At 45.3% G+C, this 13,707-nt stretch overlaps 1 protein-coding gene across 1 annotated transcript in view; it reads left to right on the top strand.

Moving 5' to 3' along the window:
* Positions 1 to 13,707, top strand: part of LOC134349347 (EH domain-containing protein 4-like) — an 80,752-nt gene that overhangs the window by 28,244 nt on the left and 38,801 nt on the right. The window lies entirely within an intron of this gene.

Here is a 13,707-nt window from a genome sequence, read left to right as displayed (position 1 = left end):
AGGAATTATGATGCTGGAGCTTCTCACACCTCTCATATGGCCATACAAATATTCTGTGTAGAACCAACCTAGCACTTAAGAGTTGCAAGTTATGCTGGCAATGTCACTTGGCTTATTCTCTGATTGAGTGGACTGTGTGTGAGTTAAACTATTGATATTTAAAGAAGGAAGGATGATCATCGGAAACATCTCCCCAGATGAAGTTGTTAATTAAAAAAGTCTGCTCACCTCAATGAATATAATGGAAAGCTGTACAAATAATTGTATGTGGATCAATTCTACTTATGAGAAACTTTTGTGAACTAAATAATTATGTAGTACATCTACCAGAGTTCAAAGCTATATTGTCAGAAAGGAATGAAGGGAGTTCATGCTGTTGCACAATAATTGAATTTGTTTTTCATAAGAATGGCTTAGCATGTAATAATAAATTGAGCTGGGGCTGTCATTTTCACCTGTTGGAAGTCTTCAGGTCAAACAAAACTGTTGGATATGTGTGTCTCCATAAAGAACATAAATGATACTCTTTTATCTTGTCACTTTTAAGATAATCGTTGCTTTGGGATGTTGTTTAGGATTTATGGATATGTTCATCTGTGCAGATGAAAGGAGCATGAAGAACGGAAATACTATTTTTAATATTCTAAATAGGGCAGTAACTCCATCATGGATGGTCCCAAGCCCCGCTGCGAAAGGAGAGGGTTGTACATGTACAGCAACATCCCGTAAAAAAAAATACGCGCTACAGAAACTCTGATAGAAGCTCCAAGAACCTTAACCCTGGGAGATGAAGGATATTCAAAGATGGACTACGCCTGGCGACAACTTGAAAGACTGGCCCAAGACAGATGGCTCTGGCAAGTTGCCGTCAGCAGCCTATGACCCTGAAGGTGATGGGCTAGAAAAGGATAAGGAAGGTGGAAAGTGTCTGCATGTGATGGTCTCTCACTCACTGCTCCTGAAGGAAGGCTCCTGCATTCAAATGGTCTCTCTCCCTTGATGCTGTTGGAGCATGGTACTGAAGTCCTGGATCTGTAACTTATGGATTGGACTGTAGTTCTCTTGGACTCTTTCAGTTTTATGTTTTTATATTCTGTGTTTTCACCTGTTCTTCCTTGTTGCCATTTGTGTGAATTGTTTTTTTATGGCAAGGGAGAATTTGGGATTGGGATTTGATGTTTTTGTTGCTGTTTGCACAATTTGTTTTCTTGCTTGTGGGGGAGGATGTGGTTTGACAGTGACCCAAAGCACACTGCCAGAACAACCATTAAGTGGCTGCAAATGAAGAAAATTGATGTCCTTGAATGACTCAGTCAGAGTCCTGACCTTAACCCGATTGAACATCTCTGGCAAGATTTCAGGATTGCTGTCCACTGCTGCTCCCCAACTAACCTGGCACAGATTGAACAATTGGCAAGGAAGAATAGGCAAATATTGCTTCATCACATTGTGCAAAGCTAAGAGAGACTAATCAAAATGAACTACTGGCTGTAAGAGATGGTTCAACGAAGTACTGAGCAAAGGGAAAGGAAGATCTTTGAACTGCTGACATTTAAGTTTTTGAATTGTTAGTTTTTCATGCTTTACATTTTTCCCTGTCTGTTGGGCTCTATTATGGGAAAAAAAGGAGCATGTGATTTACAAATAAAAATTCTCAGTTGAATTGATCAAAATCCCTGGTTGTAATAATCATTTATGTGAACGAAAGGTTGGGGGCTGAATACTTTTACAAAGCACTGTGTGTGTGTCTGTGCGTGCGTGCGCACGCACACACACACGCACACACGGATCCAGTTAATTGGGCCATCAATTAATCGAGGCAACTATTTATTTGGCACAACTCTTAAGAACAAAAACTAAATGGAGAACATAGTCAGGATCCCCTTTGTTTTATTATAGTTGTTGAGAAATAACAGCAAGACAATTCGGAACTGTTTTGCTCACTGCAATTTCAAGCAGGCATATTGGAGATGCCAGAAATGGCTGGGAACTATTTCACTACTTCAAGTTAGGAATTAAGAAGAATTAAAGGTTTCAACAATCACCTTGAATGTTAAATGAAAATGAAGATTTGGAAGATGCATTTGCCTACAGCATTGTATGTAAGCAGTCCATAATCTGTCCTAGGTGGCTGTGTTGATTTTGTTCATTTACAGTCAATCAAAAGGTCTAAGACTTTTATAAATCGAAGTATTTTGGAGACCTTTGCAATAGTACTGTATTTGTCAACGTGGAACGGAGAGTGCATTTATAAACCTGGCAGGAACAATAGATGTTGGGAATAGCGAGGGTGGAGTGCCGTGGGAGATATGTGGGGCAGGTTGCAGAGAAAGAATGTCAGGGGTGGTGTTGGCATGAGTACAGCAAAACCCAGCCCTGAGATGCCAGGCAAGGTCATTTAATTCCAAACAATTTCTTCATTGGTCGTTACAGAATCTCTTTCTGGTGCTTCCCGCTCCCTTCTCTGTCCTTTCCCCAATCATGATTCCCCTCTCCCTGTCCCCTTCCCATTCTCAGTCCACAATAGAGATGCATATCAGAATCAGGTTTACCGTCACTCGTATATTATAACATTTTTTTTGCAGCAGAGCAGTATAGTGCAATACATAAAATTACTTCAGTACTGTGTAAAAGTCTTAGTGCCCTAAGTATATGTAGAATAAATATCTATCTATCTATCTATCCATCAAAATCCATCCAGTTAATTGCAACACATCAGGACCAGTACATTTTGGCCCAACTAAGTGACTGCTCCAATTTGAACATGTATTGTCACAAGAAGCAGAGGAGTGGCTACGGGTTTGCTTCAAGTTGGTGGCCTAGGGCATGTTTTAGGATTCAGAAGACACCAAGTTTGTCGGACTTTATAAAGACACTCATGGACGAGTATGTGTCAACAAAATCATTTGGAGTCTTCCGCTAGCAGAAGCTCTGGATGAACTAAGAGATTGATTATGTGCGGACAGCCCAGCACATCTGTAGTTGTGAACTTCCCATGATTCAGGACATTTACAAAGACAGGTGTGAAATAAAGGCCCGAAGGATCATCACGGACCCAAGTCACCCCAACCACAATCTATTCCAGTTGCTACCATCCGGGAAACGGTACTGCAGTATAAAAGCCAGGACCAGCGTGCTCTGGGATAGCTTCTTTCACCAGGCCATCAGATTGATTAACTCATGCTGATTTGAGTGTATTTGTATGTTACATTGACTGTTCTATTTATTATAAATTATTGTAAATTACTATGATTGCACATTGCACATTTAAACAGAGACGTAATGTAAAGATTTTTACTCCCCGTGTGTGAAGTATGTAAGAAATAAAGTCAATTCAATTCAATTATCTCCTGAGGGCTAGATCAGTGGTGTTTAGGATTGGTGACCCAGGAAAGTACAAGGGGTCTATTAAGCTATCTCACATGCAAAATAGCAATTCTGGACTAAACTTGAAGGATGCTCAACAACTGTGGCAAGCTTGAATGTTATCACCTCCTACAAAGCAGTACTAAGTCACATAAACAACAAGTTTTTACTCCCAGATGAGCTCAGTGCCTTTTGTGCTTACTTTGACTGACAGAAAATGGAGGGACCTTCACAAGCTTCCATAGCCCTCAACGACCCTGTGATCTCAATCTCTGAGGCCAGTGCAAGAGCAACCTCCTGGAGGGTGAATCCACGGAAAGCACTTGGCCCAGATGGTGTACCTAGCTGAGTATTGAAGACCTGTGGCTGGAGTGTTTACAGACATCTTCAATCTCTTGCTTCGGCAGTCTGAGGTGCCCATCTGCTTCAAGGAGGCTTCAGTCATACTGGTTCCCAAGAAGAACATGATAACATGCCTCAGTGACTATCATCCAGTAGCAATTACACTTTCCATAATGAAGTGCTTCTAGAAATTGGTTGAGAAGTTGGCCTGAGGAGCGACCTGGATCCACTCTATTTTGGCTACTGTCACAACAGGTTAACAGCAGATGCTATTTCATTGGCCCTTCACTCAGCTCTGGGGCACCTGGACAATAAAGATGCATACATCAGGATACTCCCCACTGACTACAGCTCGGCATTCAACATTATAATTTTCTCAAAACTAATTACTAAGGTCCAAGACCTGGACTTTGATGCTTTCTTGTGCAACTGATCTTTGATCTCCTCACTTGCATACCTCAGTCAGTTCAGATTAGCAATAACATCTCCTCAATCACTATTAGCACAGGTGCACTACAAGGTTTTGTGCTTAGACCCTTGCTTTACTTGCTTATGACTATATGGCTAAGTACAGCTCCCATGACTTATTTAATTTTGTTGATGACCCACTGTTGTTGGCCAAATCAAAGATTGTGATGAATTAGCATATAGGAGGGAAATTGAAAAATCTTGTTGAATAACAACCTCTCACTCAATGTCAGAAAAACCAAAGAGCTGATTATTGACTATAGTAGGAAGAAACTGGAGCTCCATGAGTTAGTCCTCATCAGGTGAGGGTCAGAAAATTTAAATTTCTTGGCGTTATCATATCAGAAGATTTGTCCTGGGGCCAGCATGCAAATGTCATGATAGTGCCTTTACTTCCTTTGGGGTTTGCATTGATATGGCATGCCATCAGAAACTTTGACGAACTTCTATAGATGCACAATGGAAACTACTCTAACTGGTTGCATCAGGGTCTACTGTAGATATATCAATCCCAAGAACAGAGAAGGTCTACAGGAAATGGTGGATGGAGCCCAGTACATCACAAGCATAGCTCTCCCCACCACTGAGCACATTCATAAGGAGTGTTGCCACAAGAAAGCAGAATCCATCATCAAGGACCCACAGCATTAAGGCCATGCTGTGTTCTCACTTCTACCATTGGGCAGAAGGTACGGGAGCCTTAGGTCCAACAGCACCGAGTTCAGGAAGGGTTATTACCCTATAACCATCAGGCTCCTGAACAGGTGTGAATAACTTCACTCAGCTCAACCCTGAACTGATTCCACAAACTGCAGACTCAGTTTTAAGGACTCTACAACTCATGTTCTCAGTATTACTTATTGTTTTATTTGCACAATTTGTCTTCTTTTGCACAGTTGTAGTCCTTATGTATACTTTTTTATAAATTCTATTGTATTTGTTTCCCTGTAAATGCCTGCAAGAAGATGAATCTCAAGGTAATTATATGGTAACATATATGAGGAGTGATTGATAAGTTCGTGGCCTAAGGTAGAAGGAGCCAATTTTAGAAAACCTAGCACATTTATTTTTCAACATAGCCCCCTCCTACATGTACACACTCAGTCTAGCGGTCATGGAGCATAAATGTCCTAGGTTTTCTAAAATTGACTCCTATCTTAGGCCACGAACTTATCAATCACCCCTCGTATATGTACTTTAATAGTAAAGTTACTTTGACTAATCAACCTCTGTCTCTGTGTATATATGTATATCTTACCCCACAGAATCCTCTCCAGTAACTTATCTACCACAGAATATTGGAATTAATGACCTATATTTCCCAGATTTATTCTTTGCTGCCCTTTTAAAATAAAGGCACAACATTCGTTACCTTCTCGTTTACCAGCAGCTCTCCCGTGGCTAATGATGTTGCAATACCTTAGCTGGGGCTCCTGCCATTTCTTTTCTGGCCTCCAACATAGTACTTGGACAAACTTGGTCAGGCCCTAGTAATTAGTTTACCTTCACACTTACTAAAAAATCTAATATCGCTTCTACTGCAATGTGGAATATCTGCAGGACCTCCTCATTTAATTTTCCTAATTTTCACATCTTTGTTTTTCTCAACAGTAAAACCTATGGGCAAATAGTCATTAAAAACTTTGCCCATTTCCTGTGGCGCTCCACACAAAGGTGTCCCCTTTGGAATTTGAAGGGCCCTATTTTCATTCTGGTTACTTTTTTCCCCCTTAAAATACATAAAAATATTTTGATTTTCCATTGTAGTCTCTACCAAAGTATCTCATGCCTCTTTTTTTGCCTTCCTGATTATACTTCTGTAACTCTCCTTTCTCTTTCTTTTGCTTCTATCCCATCTAAAGCACCTGTTCCCCAAACATTAAGCTGCCAGTTCTTTCCCTCCTTAGCCATGTTCTGCATTTGGGTATATTACCCTCAGCCCACGTAGCTATCCAAGCTCCAAGTTCATCTGCCTTTATCTGTAGTACCTCTTGCATTGAAATTGTTGTTTAATCCAATGGACTCTCCTGTCTGTCATGCCCATTCAACTTGCTGTCCTTGACTTCTGCAACACTTTACAGCCTCTCATTTGCCTCCCTGTTGCTTAGGATCCCAGTCTAGTTAAGACCCACCCCAGCCTGTAATACTAGCAAAACTACCTGTCAGCTCCCCCTCCAGGTCAGGTATAACCTGCCCCTCTTGTACATGTCACCCCTGTTGAAGAAGAGATCCCAATGGTCCAGAACTCTGAATCTCTGCCGTTACACCAATTTTTCAGCCGCACATTCATTTGTCATATCCTCCTATTATTATTCTCACTGGAGAATAGTACAGAGATTACTATCCTTGGTCCTGCTTTTTAACTTCTCCTCCAGCTCCCTATATTCATCCCACAGGACCTCATCTCTTTCTCTATCCACGTATACGTTGGCATAAATTACAACAACTTCTGTCCGTTCACTCTCTCTTAAGAATGTTCTGTGGCTGCTCTGCAACATCCTAGACCCTGGCACCAAGGGGGCAACACAGCTATTTAGAGTCCCTTTTGAAGCCACAGAATTGTCTATCTGCCCCCCTCCAACTATAGAGTCCCCTATCACTGTTGTCCTTTATTCATTCACCCTTCCCTGCTGAGTCTCAGAGCCAGTACTCATGCCACCGACCAGACTAGTACTGTCTTCTCCTGAATGGTCATTCCACCCAACAGTGTCCAAAATGGTATACCTGTTTTTGAGGGGAATGACCTGCACCCTCTATTTACCCCCCTTTTCCTTTGGGTCACCAAATACTTTTGCCTGTACCTTGGGTGTGACCACCTTACCAAGATAAATATCTATGAAATTGGAAGTGTATCATATGATCCTAGAACATAGAACATAGAATAGTACAGCACAGTACAGGCCCTTCGGCCCACAATGTTGTGCCGACCCTCAAACCCTGCCTCCCATATAAGCCCCCACCTGAGACTCCTCCATATACCTCTCTAGAAGTCTCTTAAACTTCACTAGTGTATCTGCCTCCACCACTGACTCAGGCAGTGCATTCCATGCACCAACCACTCTCTGAGTAAAAAACCTTCCTCTAATGTCCCCCTTGAACTTCTCACCCCTTACCTTAAAGCCATGTCCTCTTGTATTGAGCAGTGGTGCCCTGGGGAAGAGGCGCTGGCTATCCACTCTATCTATTCCTCTTATTATCTTGTACACCTCTATCATGTGTCCTCTCATCCTCCTTCTCTCCAAAGAGTAAAGCCCTAGCTCCCTTAATCTCTGATCATAATGCATACTTTCTAAACCAGGCAGCATCCTGGTAAATCTCCTCTGTACCCTTTCCAATGCTTCCACATCCTTCCTATCCTGAGGTGACCAGAACTGGACACAATACTCCAAGTGTGGCTTAACCAGAGTTTTATAGAGCTGCATCATTACATCGCGACTCTTAAACTCTATCCCTCGACTTAGAAAGCTAACACCCCATAAGCTTTCTTAACTACCCTATCCACCTGTGAGGCAACTTTCAGGGATCTGTGGACATGTACCCCCAGATCCCTCTGCTCCTCCACACTACCAAGTATCCTGCCATTTACTTTGTACTCTGCCTTGGAGTTTGTCCTTCCAAAGTGTACCACCTCACACTTCTCCGGGTTGAACTCCATCTGCCACTTCTCAGCCCACTTCTGCATCCTATCAATGTCTCTCTGCAATCTTTGACAATCCTCTAGACTATCTACAACACCACCAACCTTTGTGTCATCTGCAAACTTGCCAACCCACCCTTCTACCCCCACATCCAGGTCGTTAATAAAAATCACGAAAGGTAGAGGTCCCAGAACAGATCCTTGTGGGACACAACTAGTCACAATCCTCCAATCTGAATGTACTCCCTCCACCACCACCCTCTGCCTTCTGCAGGCAAGCCAATTCTGAATCCACCTGGCCAAACTTCCCTGGATCCCATGCCTTCTAACTTTCTGAATAAGCCTACCGTGTGGAACCTTGTCAAATGCCTTACTAAAATCCATATAGATCACATCCCTACCCTCATCTATATGCCTGGTCACCTCCTCAAAGAACTCTATCAGGCTTGTTAGATACGATCTGCCCTTCACAAAGCCATACTGACTGTCCTGATCAGACCATGATTCTCTAAATGCCTATAGATCCTATCTCTAAGAATCTTTTCCAACAGATTTCCCACCACAGACGTAAGGCTCACTGGTCTATAATTACCCGGACTTTCCCTACTACCTTTTTTGAACAAGGGAACAACATTCGCCTCCCTCCAATCTTCCGGTACCATTCCCGTGGACAATGAGGACATAAAGATCCTAGCCAGAGGCTCAGCAATCTCTTCTCTCACCTCGTGGAGCAGCCTGGGGAATATTCCGTCAGGCCCCGGGGACTTATCTGTCCTAATGTATTTTAACAACTCCAACACCTCCTCTCCCTTAATATCAGCATGCTCCAGAACATCAACCTCCCTCATATTGTCCTCACCATCATCAAGTTCCTTCTCATTGGTGAATACCGAAGAGAAGTATTCATTGAGGTCCTTGCTCACTTCCACAGCCTCCAGGCACATCTTCCCACCTTTATCTCTAATTGGTCCTACCTTCACTCCTGTCATCCTTTTTTTCTTCACATAATTGAAGAATGCCTTGGGGTTTTCCTTTACCCTACTCGCCAAGGCCTTCTCATGCCCGCTTCTTGCTCTTCTCAGCCCCTTCTTAAGCTCCTTTCTTGCTTCCCTATATTTCTCAATAGACCCAGCTGATCCTTGCTTCCTAAACCTCATGTATGCTGCCTTCTTCCTCCTGACTAGATTTTCCACCTCACTTGTCACCCATGGTTCCTTCACCCTACCATTCTTTATCTTCCTCACCGGGACAAATTTATCCCTAACATCCTGCAAGAGATCTCTGAACATCGACCACATGTCCATAGTACATTTCCTTGCAAAAACATCATCCCAATTCACACCCGCAAGTTCTAGCCTTATAGCCTCATAATTTTCCCTTTCCCCAATTAAAAATTTTCTTGTCCCTTTGATTCTATCCTTTTCCATGATAATTATAAAGGCCAGGGAGCGGTGGTCACTGTCCCCCAGATGCTCACCCACTGAGAGATCTGTGACCTGACCCGGTTCATTACCTCGTACTAGATCTAGTATGGCATTCCCCCTGGTCGGTCTGTCCACACACTGTGACAGGAATCCATCCTGGACACACTTAACAAATTCTGCCCCATCTAAACCCTTGGAACTAATCAGGTGCCAATCAATATTAGGGAAGTTAAAGTCACCCATGATAACAACCCTGTTATTTTTGCACCTTTCCAAAATCTGCCTCCCAATCTGCTCCTCTGTATCTCTGCTGCTACCAGGGGGCCTATAGGATACCCCCAGTAGAGTAACTGCTTCCTTCCTGTTCCTGATGTAGCCCCCCTGGCCACCCTCAGGGTCGCTCGGCTCGCTGTCGTCTAGGGAAACAGCCTCGGCCCCGCCAAACTGGGTAATTAGTTTGTGTGGATGCTGTGTGAGGTATCCCACCCTACCCAAATAACAGACAATACACCAGATGCAATTAAATGATGTACAGTTTATAGATATCACTGGAACTATATAATTAAAAGAGAATAAAATATAAAAGGAAAATAAAAGGTGCCATACTTATCAAAGTTCAATCTCTTCGTGCACAAAAACCCGTTGGAGCTTAAGGACCTTCTTCTTCACCCTGCGACCCCCTCGGACCACCTCGACCGGCCGCCTGGGACCAACAACGGTGGTCGACCAGATGCTCCACACGAATCCGTCTCCTTGCCGAACGTCCCGCTCGGGTCTGACCCCGTTAGCAGACTCACAGCACCTCGTCCATCCTCTGTCTCGCTCTCCCGCCTTCTACCCCCAAAACCCCCTCGCAACAGTATCTTCAAATACACCAAAACCATAACAACTATCCCAATTGGTTAATAACGTATTTCTTATCACCCTCTAAACCGCAACAAGCTGCTAGCGCAAACTTTCTCAGCGTTTAAGACAACAAAGCCGCATTCCCCAGATTAACATAACAAAGACGCCATTTTAATTAGCCTCCGCAGTAACATAAAAGTCGAAATCCCCTTACACTCTCCCCCCACCAAATAAAGTCATGTCCTCATGACTTCTAAATAACTCGCCACCCAGTCCTACAGACACACAACACAAACTTACACAGATACACACAGTGACAGTTCTCCCCAAACAGTGGACCTTACTCCCGTCCCACGGGCGCTAAATACGCCAACCTATCTGGGAGCTTCTTAACCCTCTGAGACCTCCGTACCCCCCTCACCTAAACCCAAAAGGCTCAGACACTACTAGGGATACCTCGGGCCTGCTTGCCAACTCCTCTGTCACTCAGGCCACCACTACAGCTCAGAGCCCCCAGTCCCGTGTCCAGGGCCCCGCCTCTCCTCCTTCCCAATTCTGCCGGAACTCAGACTGCCCACAGCTAGCCCTCCCCACTACACCTGACTCAGTGGGAGAAGGGCCAAAGGTCTCTTCCTCAATCATGGGGAAGTTAGCGAAAGGCAGCATGTTCCACATGTGCAGCACATCATCCTTCGAATCCATATCCTTCCTCATTCCCTCGATCGATAGCTGCTGGTTAAGTTTCTCCAAACTGAAACATTTAGCCGGGGCTACCCCTTCAGCCTCCTGCAGTCGAGACGTCAGCTTCTTCAGGGACTCCTTCAACTCTCGCCACAGCCTCCGCAGTTCTGACTCAGGGTTCCTGGCCATCTCAGTCTGGGATGCAGTTACCCCACCAGCTTCTCCCTCCCTGACCTGAAAAGCAGCAGTTAAAGAATGTTCAGCCTCCGGCGGTTTCTTCCTGAGGGCGTCTTCCAGGTCAACGTTCAGTTTTTCCACTTCATTTAAACTCGCGATAGTCATCTTCAGGTTCCTTTCAAGCGTCTGCCTCCCTTTTCCGAGATCTGTCCTCCATTTCTTTACCTCCTCGGGAGTGTAGTCAAACTCCCCTCCCTGGGCTCTCGGTTTTCTGTTGACCTTAGTCAGAACACTTCCATGATCTTCCCCAACTTGCAAGTCTTCCAATCTGTTCTGAATCGACGTCTTGAGTTTCTGCTGATCCCTTCGAAGGCGGGTCATTGTTTCTTCTCGCTAGATTAATTCGTCAGTATATGACCGCAGTGCGGTGCAAATCCCCTCTCTCCCCTGTGTCTCATTCAGATTGACGACCCAGGTTTTCATCCCCAGGTCCACCACCGTCTGTCCCAACACCAGGAAGTTCAACTGGTATGTCGGGTCATTTTGCACCAAACTCCTCCGGCCAAAAACTCCTCCACATTTGACACTTCACTTCGGTCGCCCGGGCTCAGCCACTCGCCTCGCCTCGCCTCATAGTCCCCCCAGGTGAATCCAAGCTCTAGGCGGTCATCCACATACGTCAAAACTCCACACACCTTCACTTCCTCCATGGTTTTCCTCATGCCCCGCGGGAAGGATGCAGGGGCTCCGGATATGCCCTTGGGCATCTTTTCGGATCGAAAGAATCCTAGGGAACTAGTAAAGGCCATCTCCAGCTCAACAGCCGCACTCCTCAGGATCTGGCAACATCCACTCCTCAGATGCAGCACATTAAACCACATCGCATCATCCACACACACGCTGCCTTCATCTTCCACACCGCCAGGGTCCAGTTGCTGCGACCTCTCTCTCTCTGAGGTGTCCTCAGCAGTCAACTCCCCTCCCTCGTGGTGGTTCGGAGCATCTACTAAGAGGGTCTCACCCTCAGCTACTTTCCCCAAGCCGTACCACCGCTGGGTCTCGTTTAAATTCGGTACTGGCTCAAGCCTGCTACACACGTCCTCAGAAGCAACTCGACACGCTGGGTGCCCAGAAAATGCCTCCATGAACTCCAGGGTCATTAACCAATCATCGTCTTCTGGATAACTACTGCCACTAGTACCCAAAGTCTCCGGTGCCCTTGCGGTTGTCAAGGATAAATGCTTCAGACACCGGTTGTAAAACGAACTGTACAACAACTTGATCTGTGCCCCGAGGTCGAGGATGGCTTTAGCATCGCTTCCCTCTATTCATAACGACACCCTGGGGCGTGGTCCCTCTAAACCTTCAGGAATAGGGTCTTTTCCTTGCGGAAGTTCAGTGGTACATTGCTGGGAACGTGCTTCCCCAGAGACCCCAAGCCGTTCCCCCACTGGGCCTCCACTAAGTTTCTCGATCCCTCTCTGATCAGCTGAACAACTGAGGGAGGGGCTGATCCCCTGAAATGATCCCCCTGGCACTACAAGCAATTTAGCCGCCCTCCTTGCCAGAGAAGACTCACTAAAAACTTTCCCCCCTCTTTCAAATAACCGACAGCTGTCACTACGGTGTAAGTGAACCTGACAGCTCTAACACTGTCACCAGCCCGCCTACTCAAACTTTCAACCAATCCCTGTCGCTCTCCCTCAACCGAGCACTGCCACTCATCTAACAACTGAGAGATCCTCTCCGCCCGCGTCTCACATGCCTCCGCCTCTCCTGGGGTGGACACTATCCCAAGTGCCAGGCGGAGCCTGCCAGAGCTAGAACATTTATTCGCAGACTCTACCTCCAAATCAGACCACTCTTTCCTCTCTCTCCCAACCGCATGGACAGCCCCGAGTGCCACCTCCAACTCGTCAATGCCAGACTGAACTCGAACAAAGACCTCACCCACCATGCATACAGCAATAACCAGCAAATAACCCACAGAGAGACACACTACAGATTTAAACAGGGCACTCACACAGCATACCAACAGACTCAAGCATCCCGGACAAAGCCCCCACAATGTAGCCCCCCGGCCACTTTCAGGGTCGCTCGGCTCGCTGTCGTCTAGGGAAACAGCCTCGGTCCCGCCAAACTGGATAACTTGTTTGTGCAGATGCTGTGTGAGGTACCCCACCCCGCCCAAATAACAGACAATACACCAGATGCAATTAAATGATTTACAGTTTATAGATATAACTGGAACTATGTAATTAAAAGAGAATAAAATATAAAAGGAAAATAAAAGGCACCACACTTATCAAAGTTCAATCTCTTTGTGCACAAAAAAACCCGTTGGAGCTCAAGGACCTTCTTCTTCGCCCTGCGATCCCCTCGGACCACCTCGACCGGCTGCCTGGGACCAACAACGGTGGTCGACCAGACGCTCCACATGAATCTGTCTCCGTCTCCTTGCCGAACGTCCCGCTCGGGGTCTGACCCCGTTAGCGGACTCACAGCACTTCGTCCATCCTCTGTCTCGCTCTCCCGCCTTCTACCCCAAAACCCCATGCATACAGTATCTTCAAATACACCAAAACCATAACAACTATCCCAATTGGTTAATAACGTATTTCTTATCACCCTCTAAACCACAACAAGCTGCTAGCGCAAACTTTCTCAGCGTTTAAGACAACAAAGCAGCATTCCCCAGATTAACATAACAAAGACGCCATTTTAATTAGCCTCCGCAGTAACATAAAAATCGAAACCCCCTTACAC

This window comes from Mobula hypostoma, chromosome 1 (assembly GCF_963921235.1).
Source record: "Mobula hypostoma chromosome 1, sMobHyp1.1, whole genome shotgun sequence".
NCBI classification, from domain to species: domain Eukaryota; kingdom Metazoa; phylum Chordata; class Chondrichthyes; order Myliobatiformes; family Myliobatidae; genus Mobula; species Mobula hypostoma.
Note: the sequence above shows the minus strand (reverse complement) of the source record. Positions and strands in the feature narration are given on the sequence as shown.